The following is a 25,919-nucleotide window of genomic DNA, read 5'->3' on the forward strand; positions in this document are numbered from 1 at the left end:
GTTTTTGTTTCATCTCCTGCGTAAGATTCTCCTCTTTCTCTTCTTTTAGTTTTTCTTCCTTCTTTCTTTTTCAAAGTCAAAACACTCCCCTAGAGGGTAATGGCTAAGAGTGTAGTGAGCCAGTCAGGGGTATGAGTTAGTGTAACACCTTACGCTTATGACCTTATATTGTGCCAAGTTAAGACATTCGGAAGCGCAATTTAAGGTTACCGGGATGAAAGACCTGAATTTGAAAAATTCTTTTCCCGCATTACTATTCATTGTAACCTTAAACTTGGCATAACTTTGAAAAATCATAACTAATTCTAGAAAAATCGAAACAAGGTTGTTCCAAGTCTCACTCGAAGCTCTTAACATCATCTATCAAGGAAAAATGACCTCAGGTTCCAATTTAATCAGAAACGTATCCGTTTTTAATTTCGAAAAGTACTGTTCATTTTGTCATTTTTCTATTTTCCAGGATTTTTGCCTAACTTCGGAAAGGCATAACTTCTCACATAGAGCCCCGATTGTTACGTTTTACCACTCATTTTAAAGGGAAAAATAAGATCTATTTGCATACCAAATTTCAGGGAAAAAGTCAACCATTTGACCAGGGTCTTCGTTGGTCAAAGTTTGGTCAAATCTAGACCATTTTTATCCCCTTTTTCACTAATTCTAACATCATTTCGTTTTTCACTATAATCATACCATAATCACATATAAAGCTACTCTACCATTAAAATACATTCAAAAAGGTTATCATATCATGTGTTCATGATCAGAGTATGCTTACATGGCTTGAAAGAGAAAGGTTCAAAACCGTATAATACAATACATAATTCATAACTTCCTCAAGCCATGATTATTTCCTTTCCCTTCTCCTTGGCAGTAGTGGCACCTAGGATATCATGTTATAGGAGGAATGAGATTTGATAGAAATCCCAGTAGCATTAAACATACAACCATCAAGTCAACATGCATAAGATGTCATGCTACATGCAGTAAAATAACATTGCTAGTCTTTATGCCATGCCATAATCATTCTGTATCCATGTCATCATATCATGGAGCATATAATCATTCTGGTCAAAACTCAATCATGCAAGAGCCAAGGCATACATTGCAAGGAGTTCACATCATCTGTACATAAACATTCTCATGGCACATAAACACACATAGCAGAAACACCAAATACAGATCAACAAAATAATTGTAGTTCACACTACCTCAGTTCCACGCTTAATGTTTCCTCCTTGTTTCCTTGCTGGAGATCCTCCTAGGTTTCCAGAAAATTGCCTATCAACCATACAGTAAGGGTATGGTAAATTCCATATCCAATATACAATTCTTTCTCTATACAATGCTACCCTTGTGCCTTTCAATTTATAATTTCTGTATACCTTCCCTAAACCTTTGACTTTGGTTTGACCAAGCCTTAATCCTCAATTAGGGTCTTGGAATCCTTCCTTAATCCATGATTAATCATGCTTTCTTGGTTAATCATTAACCCTTAATCCTTAATCCAATATTTAATTAAGGTCCTCAAGTCACACAGTCATTAGTACAACATAATCTTCTAAGATTAAGTCATTAATCCCTTATAGATTAACCATTAATAATTCTCTAATCAACATGATTAACCATTGATCATTCTCTAATCAACATGATTAACCATTAATCATTCTCTAATCAACATGATTAATCATTAATTAATCATCCTTCAATTAGCATAACTAATCACTAATTACTAATTAATCAAGGTAGCTAACCTTGATTACTTACTAATCTTTAATCAAATATCATGATTAATCTTAGCTATCACTAAACCATAATTAATCAAGGTAATTAATCCTAATCTTCCTCAAATAAATAATTAACTAAAAATAATTAACACTTAGGGAGGTAAACATACCTTAATTAGCTCTTAATCGGCAATTAGAGGTGTCTAACCTTGCTTTCTCCCTTTCTCTCTCTTCTTTCTTCCTTTCTCTCTCCTAGAACTCAAGAACACAACATTCCCTCACTACAAAACCTCTTTGGCCGAATTTGTTCATGGAAGGGGGGTATTTATAGGCTTTGATATTTCAAAATGTCAAAAATGCCCTTCGAGAAAAAGATGCGATCTCGGCCGTCCATTTTTTTCTACTTTACACATGGACAAATCTTAGGGCACACACCATAAGAAGTTGACACATGGATGGACACCTAATCACCATGTGATTTTCATGTGGAAATAAAATATTATTTTATTGTTTTCTCTCTTATTTCCCTTTATGCCCTTGAACAATTTGAAAAATTTCAACTTTGTCCTCCCCCTTTATTTTGGCCGAAATATTACTCTTAATATTGGAAAAAAAATGACTCATCCAATAATCAGTGCAATCCACTGATTATTTGTATATTTCCGGTCCGATTTTCCAACAATCCTGTCCAATTTACTGTCACAAAATTTTGATTTCAACACCTCATTAAATTCCCCTCATCCCAAGGGTAATCCATGATTTTTCTCAAGTTTTACCTCCCTCTATAATTTTCTAAATTTTATTCTGTCAAAAATCACTATTCTACCGATAATAATTCGGTAATAAATATTCTTTAAGCTAACCTCTCTACATCCAAAGGTGGGAAGTAATTTTATAAATTAGGATAATATGTTACATAATTTATCCATATTTTTCCTTGAATTTTTGAGGCCTCTATATATTTTAAATAATGGAAATTGGCTAATTTTCCTTAATTAACCAAAAATTCCAAAAATTACAAATAATTCCCTGATAAATTATTTTTAATCTTATATTCATCTTCTAAGCCTCAAACATTATTCTGTACCCTCCTTTCTATTTTTTATGATTTTTTGGGAATTTTCAGGAATTTTGGACATTATTTCCAATACTACCCTTTCTTGACCGATCTTTTCAAAAATGACTGTTATGTCCCTATCCTGATTTTTCCTCATAGCCTGGGTCCTCTACCAGTCTACTATACTACTTGACCATAGTCAGTCACAAATCATTCATCAATTAGAATAAAATTATCAGGGTGTGACAGTTAGTGCCCCAATAGGGGAACTAAGTGACAACCTAAACCCTAAGTAATCGATGTAACCTCGATAGAGGCAAGGTAACCGGACAAGCTTTTTGAGGTTTGTTCAAATCCCTGAATAGAGGTAAAAATCTCTAAGGGATAATAAATTAAGAGGGACAGAGATTAGATAATAATGAATGAAGAGTCAATGATGATCTTAGTGCCTGACCTAGATACCATATAATAAGGTGATTAAATGTTCGCTCTATGATGTGATGAGGTTATGGTGATCAATACCTGACCATAAGAATAAATGGTCAAGAGGTAAAGAAAGTTAGAAAGAATAAAGTCAGGCGCGATCCCTCTTGAGGATAGATTTGAACAAAAATAGATGAGAATGTGAAAGTTGATGGTTGCATTGGGAACTGATTTATAGAGAGAGATGAGTAAGTTCCCGAAGATGCTTAGAGCCTGATGATGTGTAGATACTTGATAACGTTGGGGACTAAATAGTACTCTTTTGTGTCCCTAAGGCATCTATGAGAAGTACGACTATAGCACTCAGGCCAATAGGGAATCTGAGAGATGAGATCCATACAGACAAATGCCATTGCCAGGATGATCGAACGGGTGAGGTTGAGAGGTTCGCCTAATAGGGATTTGGCATGTAAGAATATGCCAGGATGGAGATTAAATAACTGGCAAGTCTTAGCCATAGAATGTCTCTCAAATTGGGAGGTGGTTTTCTGATGCAGAGTCGATGCTGCTCTGCCAAGGGCAAGCTGTCCTCTGAAGAGAAGGAAGGGGAACTATTATGATGGGGTTAACAACATTATGAAGGTAACAGTGTGTCCTCCCGGAGCAGTAGAGTTGACGTCGTACCTGTAAAAGTGTTATGTCCTCCATCAAGGGCGGTAAAGTGGTTCCGGTGATGTGCTCTGGTGTGAGCAATACGTCCTCCCACAGGAAAGAGTAATAACAACCAACACAAGGCTCACGGAGTTAACCTTACCCCAATGAGAGGGAAGTTAGCCAAGAGTGATGTAAGGATAGAATATCTGAGGATATGATGAAAATGATTTTACAAGACCTCTCCCTACAAGATGAGAAAAGGAATCGTAAGGTGTGGCAGACTGTCATGGATATAATGATAAGCCTAGAAGGCCATAGAGGTGAACAAATGGCCTAGAAAATTACAGGGGTAAAATGACAGGGAAATGGCCTGAGGTAGCTAAAAGTTAAGGAAAAAGGATGAATTATTCCGGTGTTGGAAGAAAGGATTGAGTAAGTGATTGAATCTAATTATTCTATGTTATTTCATATCATTTTGAGGGTTTTTATCATAGATTTTGGCTCCTTTTATTGATAATTGTGCTTAATTTAGATTTAGAGTCCTTGCTTTGTGTTAGTGTTTTTTTTAGGGTAAAATTGTCATAATTAGTTATTAATTGTATTCAATTGATTTCTAGGACAATTGATGCTTCAAATTGTTGCTTTTTATTGTAGGACATTTGAAAATTAGAGCCAAGATTGAAGACCAAAGCATTACACAACATGAGAGTTTCCAAGAAAATGCTGTGTTGTAGCAAAAAGTCTGAAAATGTGCATCAGTGGCTATTCTAGAATAGTTCATCGGGGCAAACTTTTTGGTTCGCCGGGGCAAACTCTCAAAATCTCACTAGAATACCTCTCTGGCATAGTTCGCCGCGGCGAACCTCTTCGTATCAGGAACGTCAGATTCAGATCCAGAACGCAAATATGGACCCTCTACTCATATGATCCGACCCAGATTGACCCCTCAAGCCCTTAGAAACCCTATTTTTGACCTAACACTCCATTCTATCATCTCCAACACCGCTATTCTCTCATCTTCTTGCCTCTCCACCTCTATCTTCTTCCCTATCCATTTCCTTCCACTCCCAGCTACCATGGCCGACGGATTCACTTCAATTGGAGCTTTTCTTAAAGCTATGGAGGGCTAGGGCTTATCAACTCTCGAAGAATGGTGGTGTGGCATGAGTTTCCAAGCTTCAAAGGGGAGTTTCAATTTCAGTCTTTAGTTTCTAGCTATGTATTTATGATTTCCTAGGTCTAGGATTTGTAAATTCTTAGTGAGACACTTTAGTTGATTCTGTAATCATTGGTTAATGATTTACTTTTGTAGTTTGGATTGCTTGATGTTAAATTTTGTGCTTAAATATATGTGGTCACACATATGCTTCTTTGTAACTCTCATGATTCTCTCCTATCTTGCATGGTCATGTTTTGATACTAAGTTGATTGTGGGTTACATTGAGCCAATTGCATGATCATTCTCAAATTACACATTAGGGGAGTTTAACAATGTTTTCATTAATGAAGTTCATTGATTTAAACATTGGACTTACTGAGTTATTGGGGTTGTTATTAAGAAAACCTAATGGATTTGTGAAGCTCCCAATATCTTAAGTGAACTATGATTGCCATCAAAACCATTCTCAAGAGATTTCCTATCATTCATTTCCATTCCATCATCATCTTATCAAAAATACCAAAAGTATAGTAGCTTATGTTTATTTCCATTGCATTTAGTTTAGTCATCATTCATTTAAATCTTCAAACCCAAAACCCCCTTTCATTGCACTGCATGGCATTTAGTCTAGCTTAGCTAATTAATAAAGGCTCCCAAAAGTGAAACGACCCGTGTTTGCACTATGCTGCATAGCTTGGATTTATTTTTGATTGAGAACCCCAAGGCGAACGACAAAAGGCTCTTGTCAGTAAGGCCTAAGAAGGCAATATGGGTGTGTGTGATCAGTTCTGGGGAATAATCGGTCAAGTTACTGGCTGAGGATAGGTGACTTATTCCCTAACTCAGCCTACTAGTCTAAAGGCTCCTAAAGAGTAGAACGTGGCTCAGGTAGAATATGAAAGAATCCAGGGTCACAGTGGATCATGAAGAGGCTTACGGTAGAGTACAGTAGCTCCCAAGGTCACAGTAGACCAAGCCTAAGGGAATGTTGCCGAGCTACAAGGGCAGTATCTCTTTGGGGCACGAGAATGAGATGACCAAGGATGAGTTTAAGATGGGAAAACTCCTTAGGTTGGTTATCTAGTATAGAGAGAGTACCCTTGACTTTTCCCATAGACACTGTTATTGTTAATTAGACTGAGCTCAATTTTGTTCTAGTCAACAAAGAAAAGTAAGGAAAGTAAGAATTAAGGGAACCACAGGCTGTAAGTCCTGAAAGTTATGTATTCAGGCAAGCTATGTGTGAAATCAGAATGTAAAAGAAAGGGAATAGGCCCTTAAAATAAAGTATGAAAGGGTCTAAAATATGAAGATATAGGAAGTACCTAGAGAAGATATGATAAGGGAAACCCAGAAAGCCACGATATGATGAGACACCTTAAGAAAAGGTATGATGTTAAGGCACAATGTTGAATATGTGTGCCTAAGGAATGAAAGATGTGTAAGAACACGAAAAACATTCATGTAAATGCCCAAGGGCATAAGAACTTATGAGATTAAGTGAAAGTTCATGAGATTGAAGTATGAAACCTAAGGCTAAAGCCTGGCCAAGAAAACAAAAAGCAGAATCTGCAGGCTGAAAGTGAGAGCCAAAGAACATTCTCCCTAAGAAACCTCCTAGGAAAAGCAGAGGTTGAGGTTTAATCTTGAAATTTTGAGGATGAAATTTTTATAAGAGGGGGAGTAATGTAACATCCCAAATTTTGGCTCATAGATACAAGTAATAGCAAAAGGAAAGGATGATTACTAAGTCCAATGCAACGAAAGTCCCGGAGATCCCTTGAAAGGAAAAAGAGATTTTCTAAGGGTAAATGTGGAAAACAATAGTGTTCGGGAACTAAAGAATGACAAACTAGAAACAACTAAGGGCCAGAGGTTAAGCCAGAAACTTGTAAGCAATGGTTCCGAAGGTTAGGCCTAAGGAGGGACCAAATTGCAAAGAAAAGATTCTTAGGCCACGTAGAGACCTAATTGTAAATAATAAAAGTTCTAGTCAGCTAATGCTCAAAGTTAGCAAAAAGGGTCCAAATGACTTAGAAAAATTCTAGAAAAATGGGAATAGGATCCCAGAGTCGATATAAAGCTAGAAATGATGGAAATGCCCTAAAGTCATTCCAGGGTTTTAGACAATTTGAGATAGATGGCCACAAATAATCAGGAAAAACTAGGGAACAGTAGTTGAGGAATTTACACAGATTGTAAAATTAATTCCGTCCCCAGAAACTGACAAGGTTAGCTTTAATTAAATTTAAAGCCTATTTATACCCTATCCTGGGAAAGTCAAAATAACTGTCTACAGTTTGACTTTTGACTCAAGAAAAATTAGAGGGATTTCCCGTGATGAAAGGGAAAGAATGAAACCCAGATACAGATCATCGGAGTTATGAGCTGATAGAAAGAATTCGGAGAAGGTAACCCCGATTAAGTATTATTTAATAATATTTCTGGGAAAAAGAGAAAGAAAATATCTAAAGACCATCTTGACGGTGCTGAGTCACCAAATGCAATCATGACACCTACGAGTCATTATGCTGAGTCAGTAGAAGATATTTATGGACAGCGTAAAAATCAGAACGCAGTATGAGAATATTTTAGACAGTCCTTTGTCTACTTGTTATAGTGAAATCTCTACTGCGTGACTCAATAAGGTTAAGTAGCCTATCAGTAGAGCTAATTATTTTTATCCATGATCCTTTAAGATGGCATCATATATATACTTAATTAAGATGAGAAAATGGTGCCAGAACATGTCCTAGTGGTACTGGGTAAGTCAGGACTCAAAAAAGTACCCTATATGGTGTAGAATGGCAAAATAGGTAGAGGAATGCCTATGGGCTATATTTTGCACGAATTTTATATTAATTTCTTCCCTATTTTAATGCCAAAATGATGAACGAATATGGAAGAGAGAAGTATACGGTTAGATGGGAAAAGAAGATATTACGTGTACGGTCGGATGCAAGACATGTGTGCGGTTGGATTAAAGACATGTGGCTTGATGATGTAAGCATGATGTCATCAAGATGACATCACCCTAGAAAAGTGTCACATTTCTTGGAGAGAAAGCTTACTTATTCAAGAAGAAAGAATGGATGGCTGAGATCGAATCGGAACCGACGGCCAGGATTTGTTCTAGCTTTCTATAAATACCCCCCACCCCTCCATTTCGTCCAAGCTCCTTGAACCCATGGGAAAGCTCTTGCAAAATGGTTTCTAAAGAGAGAAAGAAGAGGGAGAAAGAAAGGCCAAGTGATCTCAAGCCAGATCAAGCTCTAAAACAAGGTATGTGTGCCGTTTTTGATGTAGTTTCTACCTCCCTTGTTATTTTTGGGTTGGTGGTTGGTTTGATTGGATTTTTTATGATTGAAATCCTATGGGGAGGTGCTGCACGAAATTTATTGAAATAGGAGAAGATGATATGGATGTTAAAAGCATGTTTAAAGGCTTGGAAACAACAAGAATCAAGTGGTTCTGTGTTGATTTTGCAAGAAATCCAACTTTCCCTTAGTTTGTGATTCTGTTCGACCTTGACTGTTCTGAATGGTTAGGATTGGATTTTGATTTTTTTTTGAGCTTGGAAATGGATTCTAAATACAAAATTATTTGGGGATAGTATGTGGAAATAATTTTAGGATGATTGGAATTAAACTGAAAAGTTATAATTCAATTATGTTCAAGAAAGAACCAGGTAGGAAATAGATTGGTGTCTTGGTTCTAATGAATGTTTGGCATTGTGTATGGATATTTTTAGGACCTTGAAACATCCAAGAGGATGTGTAAGACTCTAGTCTTCACTTTATCAGTGCACTTTTACTCCGGATTTAACTTCTTTTCTATAATTACAGTGCTCTGGCCCCTGTAATTATTTTCTATCAGATCTATAAATTATTCTCCTCATTTTTATCTTTCCAAATTATGCTCTTCGTCTCAAATTTAATTTCCCAATAATTAAATAAAAGGAAAAACTAATTTCCTCTTCTTTAGTGATTTTTCCATTTTTAAGAAGAATTGGGAAAAATCTTTGATACTTGAGGGTCTTCTTTTAATTCTATAATCTTTTATAATTCCTTGGGATATCATAGGAATTTTCTTGGGATTTTATTCTCCTTCCAAATATTTATTTGGAATTTTCCAAATAAAGGATCTTAAACTAGTTTAAATCGCCCTTAAATTCCTTTGTAATTTCTCTAAGTGCAATTTGGTCATAAAACCAATTTTATAATCCCATATAATTCTCAAGGAACATTGTCCTTATTTTTTCTTAATTTTGAGGCTTGGAAATATTTTTTTCATAATTAATTTTGACCAATTTTCCTTAATTAGTCAAATTTCCATAATTAGCTTGGAAAACCATAATAATCATTTTCCACCAAAATTCTTCTATTTCTCCTTGTCATTTTTTACCCTTAATTATTTAGGAATATCCCTATTCCTAAATGCCATATTATTGGATGTGACATTTCTCCCCCTCTAAATAAATTTTGTCCTCAAAATTTAAAGTGTATCTTATTGGAAAAGTTTAGGATACTTTTCCTTTGTCTTAGTCTCTATCTCCCTCATAGCTTCTAGTATAAGACCTTTCTAGACAACCTCAACTAGTGGAAATTGCCTGTTTCTCAAGTGTTCAACTTTCTAATCAATGATTCGCTTTAGTCTGATCTCAAAGACGGGTTGTCTTGGAGCACAATGTCATCATAGCTTATGACATGTGTTGGGTTTAGATGGTACTTCTTTCATGGGGAGTTATAGAAGACATCATGAATTTAACTTACATTCGGGGGAAGGGTCACTTTTAATCTACTGGTCCAATCTTGGACAAAATTTAAAACGGTCTAACATACTTTGAACTTAACTTCTTAGGCTTTAGGGATCGACCGACTTCTGTTGTTGGTTACACTTTAATCACCAACCTCAATCTTTAACGGTTTCGTTTAATGTTTGAGTAGCTTTTTTGTCTACTTTGAGTCGTTAGAAGTCTTTCCTAAATAACTTTAATCTATTGAGAAGTCTAATCCACTATATTAGGACCATACTTACTTCTTTCATTAAGCTCTATCCAGCACAATGGAGATCTACACTTCCTCCCGAAAAGTGCTTCGTATGGCGCCATTCGAATACTTGAATGGAAATGGTTATCTTAACCGAATTCAGCTCACGGTAAGTATGTATCCTAGTTATTGCCGAAAAAAAGCACACGTGCGTGTAGCATATCTTCTAACATCCATATCATTCTTTATGTCTGCCTATCCGTCTCAGGATGGTAGGCCATACTGAAGTTGAGAGTAGTGTCCATTTCTTTCATAAGGACCTCCAAAACTTCAAGTAAATCTCAGGTCTTAGTCTGAAACCATATTGCTTAGGACACTTGGTAGCCTAACAGCTTTCTTAACTTTCATCTTCTATTATCTGCTAGACTTAGTGCATTCTTGCCAAAATGGCTAACATTTCCAGCTTTTTCACCCTCTTACATTACTTCCCAGAGGTTAACTATCACTGGGTTACTCTTACCCAGGCACACTTAACTGAACAGTGTTGACGAGAAACTGAGGCACTTATTTTGATAGGCTTAACCCTGGTACTTTGCTGTCTTAGACCCCTTTCTTGATCTGTTACTTTGCTGTCTTAGACCCCTTTCTTGATCTGTCTTTAGTTAGATCTTTTTAGCTTACATTCTCGTCTCTCACCTCATCTTAAGGATTTACCTGTCAATACTCAGTTGTCTCTATATCACATAGAGTTCTTCCTATATCTAGAGCTAGCCTGAATGTCTCTTTTCTAAGTCTCATGGCTCTAACTCCTCTAACTTTGGCTTTCCTTTATTAATAAGAAGGAAATTGAATCCAGCCTAATCAATAATAAGGTTATCTGGAAGGAAATCATGGGTACTCTCTCAGTACTAGTTTACAACCGAAGGAGGTTTCCATATCCTCAACTCATCCCTGGTCCTCATTGTAACATCCAAACTTTTAGGCCTAGAAGTACCAGAAATAGCCTAAATTGGATAGGCTACTAGACCCATTTTAAGCAGAAGTCCCAAAGATGAGAAAGGAAGGCAAAACAGTTTCAGGGACAAAACTCCAAAGTAAAGGTTTTAAGGGGCTAAAGTGTAATCAAAGTTAGAGGCTCCAGTAAAGTCTCAAAGGCCCAGAGAGAGAAAAGAGACTAGATATAGGCCAAAGGTTAAGCTAGAAGCCTCAAAGAGAGCATATGAAGCTAAGTCCAAGCAGGGACTAAATCGTAAATTCAGAGAGTTATGACCAACAAGGATAAAAATGGAAGAGTATACAAAGAATTCCAAGAAAATCCTAAAAAATAGAAAATAATATTCTAAGGCCCTTCTGTGAAGAGAAAAGACGAAAATACCCCTGAGGCAGCTTCAATGGAATTTATGAGGTTATTACCGGTAAAAAGTATACCATTTGAGGTAATTATTTAAAATAGCAAGAGACTTCAAAAATGTATACAAAAATGAGGTTAAATGGTTTAAAGGTTGTACTAATTTATAAAATTAGTCCCATAACCAAAAGGCCAGTGGAGTGGCTTTAATAAATTAAAGACCCGGTTTTGCCGATAAAAAGGGCATTTTGGTAAATAAATTTTTATGCAAGGTTTAAAGGAAGTGTTATGGCCTAAGAAAATTCATAGATATTCTCTAGAATCAAAGAGAATTTATAGAGCAGACAGAAGAATTTTCTGAGCTCGGAAGGCCATAAAGGAAGCCAGAGAAACGTTGGCCAAGTAAAGTCGGAGGAATTAAGTTTGATCCAACGGCTAGGATCTAATCTCTCATCTCCTCCACCACTTTTATGACACTTGGCATCTTCTAGAAGGTTGAGGTAAGCATGATACAAGAGGATGATGCAATGATGATGTAAAAGTCAACTTGAAGTTTCAAAATTGCCCTTACCCTTTCTATTAGCCACCAAGGGTATTTTGGTCCATTCAAGCCAAATTTTTGGCTATAAACATCATACTTGGATTTCATTTAACAACATATGCATACATAATACATCATTTAAGCATCATTCATTGGTCACAGTAATATAGTTTAACATACATAGCCACCTTAGGAACATACATAGCAATCAAGCATACCAGACTAACCTACTACGGTTAGCTGTAACAATACAAGTTTTACGTCAGTGCTACAAAAGTCTAACTAACTATCCGAAATGGGAAATGGTGAAACTCTCAAGGCTCTGCGTCCATTAACTTAACATAGGATCCCAACATCTGACACAAACGACAGAACTCATTATTCCATTGGGGTATAAACAGAAGCACATCTATTGTCATCAGGATCCAATCTTCTGCATCTACTCAAGGAAATGTATTCCTTACAAAGATCTCAAGGGCATCAATGAGATCATTGAAGCTGGTAATATCCATGCGACTACAAATGTCTCTCACACTATTTTTTCAAAGCTGGGTCTGAGGGGGTACTCTAAGCAATGCTAATATCCAATCCATCATCTCTAGGGTAGCATCTTCCCTAGTCACATAATGGTAGAGCCTTCGGATATCCTCTAGATATCTCAGATACACATGGGCATTCTGATTCTCATTGGGATTAATGTACCAGCCCTTCTCCCTAAAATCCCTGGCTAGGTCTTCTATGGTGTGAAATTCTTTCATAATTAGAAGTAGTTTGACTTTACTAGGTCCAGCTCCATCATCATCAGATATTTTAATGACCTTAATCCTCTAAGGATTATTGGAAGCAACTGTGGCTATGTCAGGCGGAGGGTTACTCTCCCATAAAGTATCATAGTAGAAATCTGCTACAAGGCTATAGTCCTCATTCTTATCGAACCATTGAGGGAAATGTTCTCCTGGTCTCCTCTGGTTAATTGAACCCTTTGAGTCACTATTGCCGCCACAACAGGCCATTCTACTCTGTCCTACATTATAATAGTTAAACCATTCAATAAATAGACAGTAGTATTCTCCTGCAACAATATGTCAATTTCCCTTCTACTGACATATTAATTAAGCAGAGCGTTCTATCCTATGTCAAAATCTCCGCTCTGATACTAAAAATATCACACCTTACTATCGAATCCACTTAGGATTTAATTAAAACCATTTTAGACCCATTGGATGGTCTTGGGCTAAAAAATCCATGAAAAACGCTGATTTTCATATTTTTACTGTTCATCGGGTAAAAATCTAATTTTCTGGCCCAACTTCAAAAATTCATAACTTAATTTAGAAAAATCAAAATAGAGTGGTTCAAAATTCTATAAAAATCAATTTGAATTCTCTTTCAAGGAAAAATAATCTTATGAACCAATTCCATTTGAAAAAGTGTCAGGTTTTTATGAAATTCACCTCTGTCCATTTGGCAAACATCCTTTTTCCAGATTCTGAACCTTAACTTTGAAAAGTTAGTAAAAATCATGTAGTTGGCCATTTTTAACATGCTACCTATCAATGTGAAGCTCATGACGTCAAATTTAAGCATACTAAATTTCATGCAGAAATTCATTTGGTAACTTAATAAAACGTGACTCTAAACTAACGTCCTGCTTAGGGATTACAACACTGTCCAACCGAATATTTACATAACCAAAAGTCCACGAATTTTTATGGTGTGACAACATAATTTAGCCTCCAATCTGTAGCTTGCTCTTGGGAGTTTCAGGCCTTAAAATGTTAGATTGTATTTGGGGATGATATTTTAAGAAATCCCAGTAGCAAGATCAATCAACCAAATCATTAATATGCATCAATTACAAGCATTCCAATTTTTTGCTATTAATAGGGAACTACTTTACCTCATACATGTAGCACTCTAACACGCAATAGCCAAGGCACATAAAGCAAGGAGTATAGCTACACAATCATCATCATCATCATCATTTAGTTTAGCCACATAATAGCACATGAAATTGCATAGCAATCAATGCAACACTCAACGTTAAGGTTAATTAAATCTTACTACCTTAATCCAATACTCTTTGATTTTCTTGTTCTTCCTTTTTGCTTCCACAAATGCCAAACCCTAACATGGCAATCCATAAAAAGGCAGCAAGAATCATCAACTATTCCTCATAAAAATCAATAACATAACTCAAGGACAATCTTTATCCCTTAAAGCATCCATCTTTGTTCTTTAATTTTTAGAGTTTGTTTCCTTAAACCCTAAAAATTCCCTCTTGACTCATTCTTACATGATTTTTCATGTAGATTTCAAATATCTACTTGGATTTAACAAAATAAAATCCCTTCTTCTAGTTTTGAACTGACCGAACCATTAGGGTTTAAAATCCAAAAATTGCAACTTTGATTCTATGGCTTCCAACACTTGTTCTTTAGGTTTACCCTACACCATTTTCATTTTGAACACAATGAAAGCCTCAAAACTTTGAAAAACACATCCTAGGGTCTAGACCTTGCTTTGGCCGAAATGGTTCTCATGCAACATAACAAAGAAAACACTTCAAAATCAACCTACAAACTCTTATAACCACTAGGATCTATCATGTTTTGAAGTGTTCTAGCAAGATTGAACAATAAAACTTCCTCCCGTACACCATAAGCATTTCGGCCAACTCCAAATAAAGAGAAAAAATCAGAAATTTTAACCATACAAAGCATGAAAACAAGACAAGGAACAACTTGAAACCAACAACTAACCTTAGATCTCACTTAGATTATCAAAGTTGCTCCCTTTCTCATGATTTCTCCATCAAGCTCTCTCTTTTCCCTCACCTTTCTCACTTGGCAGAAACATGATCTGATTTAGGGGGAGGAGGAGCTCATTAATGTTCACAAAATATTCCACCAACCATCATTAATGATTTGCCAAGTGTCATATGCCTACTTAATCTTAATCCTCTCTCTTAATTAACTTAAATCATAATGTAATTAAATTCCAAAGCCAAGATCCTCTCCATTGGTAGCTTGACACTTGGAAAGCTTTAATTACCATCCATTGAAGGCTTGACAAGTGGCAACTTGTGGGCTAAGTAAAGTGCAAGACTCTAGTCTTCACTTTATCAGTGCACTTTTACTCCGGGTTTAACTTCTTTTCTATAATTACAGTGCTCTGGCTTCTGTAATTATTTTCTATCAAATTTATAAATTATTCTCCTTATTTTTATCTTCGTAAATTACCCTCTTCGTCTCAAATTTAATTTCCCAATAATTAAATAAAAGGAAAAACTAATTTCCTCCTCTTTAGTGATTTTCCCACTTTTCAGAAGATTTGGGAAAAATCTTGGATACTTGAGGGTCTTCTTTTAATTCTATAATCTTTTATAATTTCTTGGGATATCATAGGAATTTTCTTGGGATTTTATTCTCCTTCCAAATATTTATTTCGAATTTTCTAAATAAAGGACCTTAAACTAGCTTAAATCACCCTTAAATTCCTTTGTAATTTCTCTAAGGGCAATTTGGTCATAAAACCAATTTTATAATCCCATATAATTCTCAAGGAACATTGTCCTTATTTTTTCTTAATTTTTTGAGGCTTGGAAATATTCTTTTCATAATTAATTTTGACCAATTTTTCTTAATTAGTCAAATTTTCATAATTGGCTTGGAAAACCATTTCTCCTTGTCATTTTTACCCTTAATTATTTAGGAATATCCCTATTCCTAAATGCTATATTACTGGATGTGACAATTGAAGGGAATTGAAAGATGACGCGCAGCGGAAATCAACTTAAAATTTAAAACTTTCAACCCCTTGCCCGGATCTACCGATCGCGTTTAAGTTAGGTAGTAAGAAGCATTACCTTCGGTGTTCGATTTCCAGGTGGCTCGGTGATTCCGCCGTTCAGGATGCCTCTGCTCGCCTCCTTTGTCGTTCGAAGTCGACAACTCCAGTCGGCTTCCTCTACCGGTATCCACACGAGTAGCCCTCAATCTCGAACGACGTGCTAGCGTCTATGTCCGTCTAGGGTTTTCAAAAATCCGTCCTCTCTTCTCACTTTTGGCCGTCCCTTATCTGCTTAGTGCTTTCGCTCTCCCTCTTAAAATCCCAGCTCCTCATATCAAATATATAGGATGCTATAGGTTTAATGAATGATTTTTAATTTTGAAATTAATCCTAAATTAATTCTGAAATTAATACAATATCAAATATTGCCTAATCAAATAAGAGAATAATTAAATAAATATGGTTTATATTAAATCCGTCTCACAGATTTAATTCACCTATTTATTTAATTCAAAAATAAAGATATGACGGAATTAATTTACATAGATCTAATTTATCTTTATAAATTAAATCTAACAATTAATATCTCTTATATTTATATAATATATATATACGAATATATATATACATGTCCACCCTATATTATTCATTGAATCTGGACATATCTTAGATTCAATGAATCTGGACATCATAACTCGCGTTGGGCTATTTTGTGTGCGACCCTGTAGGCCCATATGAAGTTGGCAGTGGGCCATTAACTATAATGACTCACAAGTCGTAAGCGGTCTCTAGCAAGACATTACGACTACCCAAATCATATGAGGATCGTTGAACGATGTAACCTTTCATACAACCATATCGCGTCCCTTTTGTCACATGACATTTTGGTCATGGATGAGGCATGGAGAACATCATCCTCCTATTCATGACCATTACTTTCTCGATCCCTGAGTAGTCTGAGTATAGAAACGGAACTACCTTTCCATTATAGTATGGCCATACATTTCTCAGACTCACTCATCGAGGGGCCCAGTAATATCTCTCTACGAATGTGAGGGACAAATTCCATCTTGACCATTCACATTCCTCCGCATGAAAAACCACTAAGCCTGAACATAGTCTTTATGATCACTCGGTCAAAAGTGACTTTTGACTAGGTCAAAGCTACGTGTTTCTCATGTAGGAATCCATGATGATCTCAGGTCAAAGGGCACAGTGACATAGTTTGTATATGAGAGAAGCTTATGACTTAACCCATGCAGCTCTCTCATAGTGGGTCGGTCCAACACCTTGTACTCTTACATGTGCCTATGACTTTAATTTATATCTCTATATATCTTTAAAGTCATATTGGTCTTATTTCATCTCTGCTCCCACATAGATGACCGACCAGGGATATTTAGGATAAACCATGAGTTATCCAAGGATAGTCATCACAGTAAACATGCAAATAATATGATAACATAATTAATAAATTCATAAATTAACAATGTTCAAAACATAATTATTAGCCCCTAGGGCGTAATTTCCAACAACAATATGACTAAGCTATGATGAGATGTTTGCAAGTTTATGTTGTGTTTTGCGTTGGCAATATGTTATGGAAACATGAAATGCTTTAGCTTACTTTCCATGGCATTCATGTGTTAATGTTACAACATGTCATGCATGTGCATTGTGTCTTGCATGCTTATGGGTAGTGTTTGCTACTGAGATTCCCCTGAATCTCATCCTTCCTTAACCAACCATTTAGGTTAATCAATGGTGGGCAATAATGGCATGAGAGGCAAGGAGAAGAAAATGGAGAATTATTGATGTTAATGAATGATGTTATTATTCAATGTGTGATTCTCCTATTATGTAATTTATGTTATGGATGCCAATGATGCCATGTATTTAATTATAATGTTTATGGGATGAATAGAAATGTATGAGGATGATTGGGAAAACGTAAACCCAATTTATGTATGCCAAAGAAATAGAAAGAAATAGAAATAGATCACCTTAATTGGATGTGTACACACTGAGATACAAATTTTCAAATTTAAGGCACAGAAACTGGGAGTTCCAAAATTTACCAAATGAATAGTAATTTTTATTGATTAAACTGTATGAATTGGTCATGGATAAGTCCAGTTTGATATTTTTCCCTTAAAGGGAATTGAAGGAGCTTTCTGTAGAATTTTAGAACACCTCAATACGATTTTTATAGAATTAGTTATGAATTTTTGAAATTAGGCCTGTAATCTAAAATTTGAACAGTGAATAGTAACCCAAGTAACTATGTTGAAATTTTAAATCCACGGGCTTGTGTCATCACCTGCTTGAACCCTAATGCTTACAAATGCGTACTCTAAGAGGTTAAAGGTAGGATGTTTCAGTTAGATCCTCGTAAAATTGATGTAGGACTTGTTTTGATACAACTAACCTGAGTAGGTTAGTCTGGCATGTTTGATAGCTATGTATATTAAACTATATTGCTGTGATTGATGCTTGAATGTTGTATTGTGAATGCATATATTGTTAAATGAAATCCAAGCATGATGTTTATTTCTTGTTCCTTGAATATACTATTCGTTTAGTTAGCGTATTGGTTAGAACTCGAAGAAACCCTTTGCAGGAGAGACCCTCAGGACACGACGTAAGGGTCCATTCCGATCTAATACGATTAATTTGGAAAACTTAGAGTCGCAATAAAAGGCTATTGAAGGGTTGAGAACGGCACAAGCTAGCCACGAATAAGAAAGAGATGCTGTAATAGTAGCAGCGGTAGCTGTGGCAGTGGCTAACCTTGACATGAGGCAGCTAGAGGAAGAAACCTTAGCAACACAAGCAACAAAACAATTGCCTAGATCAGTAATGCCAGCAGTAGACCCCGATAGCATCCAACAGTAGATGACATGCTTTTACAAGCATAGTTCATCATCCTTCGATAGAGTGGTTGACGTCCAAGCAGTAGAGAATTGGATTAATCACTTGGAAAAGATTTTCAAAGTTCTAGACTGTCTGACTAAGCAGAAAGCCCAAATGGCTATTTACCAGCTAGAAAAGGATGCCGATCATTAGTGGAAGAATACCAAGATTCTTCTAGATGCTCGAAACAAGAGGGTGACATGGGAAGTGTTCCTAGAGTAATTTCATGAGAAATATTTTTTGAGGTTAGTCAGGGATGAAAAGGAAGCACAATTCCTAACCCTGAAGCAGAAGGATAACAAGTCATTTGATGAGTACTTAGCTAAGTTTAGACGTCTTTCTCACTACTTCAGTTACCTATGTTACTGAGATAATGAAAGGTAGATGACCAAAAAGATGGTCAGAGGACTAAAGTAGTCCTTAAGGGAGATGATTGTTCCCAGGCAGTTCGAGCACTTCAACAAGACAGTTGAGGCCTGCTGAATTATAGAGAATAACTTGAACCATCATTTGATGATTGAGCCTACTCCCAAGTTAGAGAAAAGAGATCAGGGTGGCACCTCTCTTATGCGAACGGGAAGAGGAAGAGGCTATGGGACAACCAAAAGAGTAAGAAGGGAGGTAAGCCTCTAAATAGCGAGGAATGCCCAATTATGGCAAGAGTCACGGTGATAGAACGTATATGGTCGAGAAAAATGTTTGCTACACTTACAGCAAGTCCAGACACTTCTCAAGAGAATGCCTGCAAAATATAGAAAAGCCAAGGTCACGCACCCAAGGATGAGTATTTGTCATCACAGGGGAAGAAGTCAGGAAGTCTCCAGAAATGATCCATGGAACAATCATTCTTAATAACTCCCCAGTGATTGCAATGTTTAATTAGGCTGCTAGTCATTCTTTTATTTTGTATGGCTGAGCTAAAAGACTTGGCTTGATTATGAATATGTTGCCTTATGATATACATGTGTCCATACCAACACATAATAGGATAATTACATCTGATGTGTGCTTAAACTGTATAGTTGGTTATGAGCACTGTTAAGCTGTCTTAGACTTGATATATATGCCTTCCATGAAGTTGATGTAGTGATGGGATTGAATTGGTTGTCGTCCCATAATGGTAAGGACAAAACCCTGATCCTACCCCCAAGAGAAATGGAGTAAATCCTGAAGTTAAGTTAAACTTCGTAACGAAAGCCCAGATAGGCAATAGTACAATGAATGAAGCTACATGAGACTAGTAGAGGTTAAGAGAAAAGTGTGTTTCGTCATGATAAACCAAGGGAATTAGTGGCAATAGACGAATACAGAGTGATTACCAAAGGAGGTGGTAACTTCTATCACTGCAAACAAGGATTCTGGTCATAACAGATGAACACAATAACTCTTAGATGTTGAGGTGGTATCTCAATGAGATATAACGACTTTTAGAGGTCGCAGAGAGTAAGATAAGTAGAAGTCAAGAAGAGAGAAGTAGCCACTATTTAGAGTTACCAGATTCCCCCTCAAAAGGAAAAGTAATGATAAGGAGTTAAATAAGACAGTTAGGGGTTGAGTGTAACACCTTATGTTTGAATCAATTAACTTTCCTTGTGAAAGCATTTGGAATCACTTTTGAAGGCTACAAATGATGAAAAATCAAGTTTGAAAATTTTCATTTACGGGTTACTGTTCATTGTCACCTTAAAATGTGACAAACTTCGAAAATTCATAACTAATTGTAGAAAAATCAAAATTGAGTGAATCCAAGTTCTACAAAAAGCTCTTTGGATAAAATTTTGAGGAAAAATAATTTTTGAACTGATTGCCTTGAAATTTGAGCTCAATTTCCTTTGAAAGAGTTACTGTTCATTTGGTCATTTTCGGATTTTACTTGATTTTTGCCTAACTTTGGAAAGGCAAAACTTTCTGCTCAGTTATCGGAATTGGGCAAACTACCCCTCGTTTTAAAGAGAAAATTCATATCTCTTTGTTCACCAAATCTCATGACCTAACTCACTCATGTACTCATATGGTCATTGGTCAAACTTTGATCCATTTTAGTTGACTTTTTACCCCTTTTGGAAGGGTAACTTGACTTAGTTGACCATTTCACATTATAACATACTCTTGTTGGCTATTCAAACTATCTCTAACATGTTTAAACTATTCTAATCATGCTTGTATACTTCTAACCTTAGTCATACTATTGAAAACTTAAACATGCTTAATATTACATTCTTCCAAATTAAAAAGGTTCAAAGCCATATAAAGTCACTATGGCTTACTACTTCTTCAAGTAAGAGCCAACTCCTTTCCTTTGTCTTTGGTTGTTGGAGGCCTTAGGGTTTGTTTAAATATTGGGCTAAGATTCTTGGGGAATCTTAGTAGCAATTGCATACATTATCAAGGTCACACAATATATTGCAAATCAAGCTACATGCATGCATACTTTAACTTTATGTTCATGCTATGGCAAGGACATATCATCATAAACATTCATAGCACTCAACATAGCATAAGCCAAGGCATACTTTGCATGGAGGCAACATCATATAACATAGCATTCTCATCCACCTCATAGCATAACAAGTTAGCAAAACACATAGCCATAATCATATAAAGTAAGGTGACACTCTAATATAATGAATTGCAAAAGCTACCTTGATTGCTTTCCTTCCTCTTGAATTCTTTCCTCTTGATTAGATCCTTGTCCCTTTGTTGTGTATAGCCTATTAGGCAACCAATGACACAACATTAAGTATTATTATAACTTCATAACTTAATATAACCCCCTAAACCCTTTTTTCTTGATTTTTAGGGTTTATTTTTCTAGCTTTGATTCTTGAACTTTCTTGGGCTTTTCCTATATAATTTTTAATGTAGAATCCATTTATCATATTAGTTTTATGAAAATCCAATCCCTTCCCATTGACTTAGCTTGGCCGAGCCATATATATATTTGTAGGGAAAAGGATTTTCAACCAAACTAACATGTAACCACTTAATCTTTAACCTTTAACCATGCTTAATCTTAATCATACATAACCTAAACCATTCCTATCCATTTTGAGAAAATTTGGGCAGCACTTCCCCTTAGAAAAATGACTTTCCACTATCATTCAAATAGCCTAAAATAAACATATAATCATTATAACTTGAAATAGAAGAGTTGTAGAAGCTTACCTTGCTTTCAAATGATTTCTTCTCACTAGAACTCTTCTCTTTCTCTCTCTAAATAAAATTTTGCAAGAGGTTCCCCACTCTTTCCCACTTGGACGAAATGGTGTGTGGGAGGGGGTATTTATAGGCTTCAAATTTCATTAATTTCACAATTGCCCTTCTTGCATAAGACTTAATCTTGGCCCTCCAATTTTTATCTCTTTCCAAATGTACAAATCTTAGGCTATGTGGCTTAATATGTTGACACTTGGATGATGAGTCATTAGGGCTTATGTCATCTCTTCTTATCTATTAAGATTAATTAGGCTCTAATCAAGGTTAACTCTCTTAATCCCTTGATTAACTTGGCTAATCCCTCTTCTAGGAACTTTTGACTTTTCAAAAGTAGATGGTTGAATCCTAGCCATCCAATGAACCATGTTTGCCACATGTCGCAATCCTACGAAAGATGACTTAACCCTAATCATCTTACTTAATCCTAATTAGATTTTAACCTAACTTGATTTATTATTTTCTTTTTCTTTTTCTTTTTATTTTTATTTTCTTTTTCTTTTCTTGGCCAATTTAGGCGTGACATGTGTCCTTGTCCATCTGTAGGAAATTTTATCACCCCTGTTGTGCAAACAGTCCACTGAGTCTTAATATAATACTGGTTTATTTTATCTGATAGCTGAAAAATTCTAGTATCTCAAAATTCTTATATCAACTCACTATTAATTATGTCTCAGTAAAGGGGTATTTCCTGATTAATTTCATAATTTTTCTCCCTCTATAACTCCTTAAATTGTCATTTATGTAAAAACAGACAATCTACTAATATTAATTTAGCCTTAAATTCAATTAAAGCTAACCTCCTCATCATTTAGGGTTGGAAATAATTTTATAAATTTCCATAATTCCTAAATGAATTTCCTTTAATTTTTCATAATTTTTTAAGATCTCTAAATATTTTTAATAATTAATATTGGCTAATTTTTCCTTAATTTAGCCAGAATATTAATAATTAAAATAATTTCTTAATAAATTATTTTCAGCCTGTATTTACTTCCTAAACCTCAAATATCATTCTACAACATTAATTCTTTTTTTATAATTTACTGGAAATTTTTAGGATTTTCAGGCACTAATTATGATAATGCCCTTCATAGACCAATCATTTCAAAAATGACAGTTTGGTCCTTTTCCAATCTTCACTTCAATTATTGTGCTGTTTACTTGTCTTCTATTTCACCTAGCCTTGGTCAACCCTAATTTCTTTGTTAACCATGCTAAATATATTAGGATATAACATATTTTCCTATTTCTAGGTTAGAAATTTTGGGATGTTACATTGAGTCTTTACACCATTAAGAAGGTGTAAGTGGCAACCTAAGCTAGATAAGCTCTTACAGCCTCGTTAGGGCTAGGGCACCATGATAGTGTAGCTATCTCAAGTCCTGGAATGGATGAATAGGAACTTAGAGATGGTAAAGTCCAAATAGAGAGCCCTAGTGAAATGTCTCAAGGACCAAGAAGAAGAGGACAAGACAGATAGCTACGCAGGGAACTAGCTTAGAGGTTGGCATGTTCCCCTTAATGTTAGGAGATACTCAATCGCTTGGGGTTTAGGTTGAGAGGCACCTTTTTTTAGGGGATAATGTCTTGGCTAAGAGTTTTCCTATAGAGGGTGGGAATTGGTCCTCTAGATTAAAATTTACATTGCTCAAGATGGAGCAAGGTACCCTATCCGAGCAGGAAAGGGAAGCAGCCGAGGCAAGGCAAGCGAAGTTGACCTTACCCAATGGAAGTATGACTAGCCAAGAAAGAAGCTAGGCTTAGACGTATCTAAGTTTAGTAGAGTACTAGAGCAAGTAGAAAGAAGAAGAATCTCAAAGTCCTCTCCCTATGACTTCCAAAAGCAACTGCGAACAGAAAGAGAGGCTCCCTTTTTACAGATGAGATGTCTAGTTGGCACACTACAAACACAGCAACCGATAAGAGCTTGCACTCCTTGCATTTGAAATACCAGGTATTATGCATGTTACAATAAGCTCTTACTGAAAAGGAAAGTAGAGGAAAGAGAAGTTGCAAAGTCCTCTCTCTATAACGTTCTAAAATAGTAAGAGACGGTAAGAGCAGCTGGAGGAATAAGAGAACTCCTAAGACAAATTGGCTTAGACACCTAAAGAGACAAATAGGTGGCCTAGGGAATTAACATGAAGTCTAAGAGAATGATATAGGTTTTTGGAACAATTTTGGGGAATTATCAGTTAGGTGACCAACTGAGAGGAGGTGACTATACTTAGTCTTATGGTCAAAAGTCTCCCAGAGATCTTAAGAGTATAGTACCACTTTGGGAAGATAAGGACTAGGAATGAGTTGAGGATGTGAAAACCTCCTTCGGTTGTAAACCGATGTTGAGAGAGTACCCACGACTTCCTTCTAGAAAACCTTATCATTAATTAGGCTGATTCAATTTCCTTCCGATTAACAAAGGAAAGCCAAAGTTAGAGGGGTAGAGCCATAAGACCTGAAAAAGAGACATTTAGGCTAGCTCTAGATATAGGAAGATCCCATACGATGCAGAGACAGATAGAGTATTGATGGATAAATCCTTAAGATGAGGTGAGAGACAAGAATGTAAGCTGAGAAAACCCAACTAAAGATAGATCAAGAAAGGGGTCTAAGACAGCAAAGTATCAGGGTTAAGCCTATCAGAATCAGTGCCTCAGTTTCTCGTCAGTACTATTTAGTTAAGTGTTTCAGGCAAGAGTAGCCCAAGAAAGTGTGACCCTGGCAAGTAATGTAAGAAAGTGCAAAAGCCAGACATGCTAACCATTTTGGCAAGAATGTACTAAGTCCAACAGAAAATAGGAGATGAAAATTAAGGAAGCTGTTAAGCTACTGAGGTACTTAAGTAGTATTGCTTTAGATCAAGACCTGAGATTTACTTGAAGTCTTGGAGGTCCTTATGGAAGAAATGGACACTACTCTCAGATTCAATACAACCTACCATCCCAAGACGGATGGGCAGACACAGAGAATGATACAGATGTTAGAAGATATGCTATACGCATATGTACTTGATTTCAGCGGTAACTAGGATATGTACTTACCGTTAGCCGAACTCGCTTAAGAAGACAATTTCCATGTAAGTATCTGAATGGCGCCATATGAAGCACTCTATGGGAGGAAGTGTAGATCTCCCTTGTGCTGGATAGAGCTCAATGAAAGAAGTATGGTCCTAATATAGTAGATCAGACTTCCCAATAGATTAAAGTTATTTAGCAAAGACTTCTAACGGCTCAAAGTAGACAAAAGAGCTACCCAAACATTAAAGGAGACAGTTAAAGATTGAGGTTGGTGATTAAAGTGCAACCAACAACAGAAGTCGGTCGATCCCTAAAGCTTAAGAAGTTAAGTTCAAACTACGGTGGACCGTTTCAAATTTTGTCCAAGGCTGGACCAGTAGATTATAAGTGACCCTTCCCCAAATGTAAGTCAAATTTATGATGTCTTCTATAACTCCCAATAAAAAAAGTACCATCTAGACCTGACACATGTCATAAGCTATGATGACATTGTGCTCCAAGACAACTCGTCTTTGAGATCAAACTAGAGCGACTCATTGATCAAAAAGTCAAACAGTTGAGAAATAGGCAGTTTCCACTAGTTGAGGTTGTCTGGGAAAGTCTTACATTGGAAAAAGCTATGAGGGAGATGGAGACTAAAATAGAGAAAAAGTATCCTGAACTTTTCTAATAAGATGCGCTTTAAATTTTGAGGACGAAATTTATTTAGGAGGGAGAAATGTCACATCCAGTAGTATGGCATTTAGGAGTAGGGATGTTCCTAAATAATCAAGGGTCAAAAATGACAAGGAGAAAAAGAAGAATTTTGGTGGAAAATAATTATTATAGTTTTCCAAGCCAATTATGAAAAGTTTGACTAATTAAGGAAAAATTGGTCAAGAATAATTATGGAAAAATATTTCCAAGCCTAAAAAAGTTAAGAAAAAATAAGGACAATGTTCCTTGAGAATTATATGGGATTATAAAATTAGTATTATGACCAAATTACCCTTAGAGAAATTACAAAGGAATTTAAGGGCGATTTAAGCTAGTTTAAGGCCTTTTATTTGGAAAATTCCAAATAAATAATTGGAAGGAGAATAAAATC

The 25,919-nt window shown here is 36.0% G+C and overlaps 1 pseudogene; it reads left to right on the plus strand.

The window, feature by feature from the left end:
* Positions 1-3,545: 3,545 nt before the first annotated feature.
* The window catches only part of LOC114755757 (transcription elongation factor TFIIS-like), a 60,818-nt pseudogene continuing 38,444 nt past the window's right edge, over positions 3,546-25,919 (plus strand).

Source organism: Neltuma alba, unplaced genomic scaffold (genome assembly GCF_004799145.2).
Source record: "Neltuma alba isolate B1F8T4 unplaced genomic scaffold, ASM479914v2 tig00010335_pilon, whole genome shotgun sequence".
Taxonomy (NCBI): Eukaryota; Viridiplantae; Streptophyta; class Magnoliopsida; order Fabales; family Fabaceae; genus Neltuma; species Neltuma alba.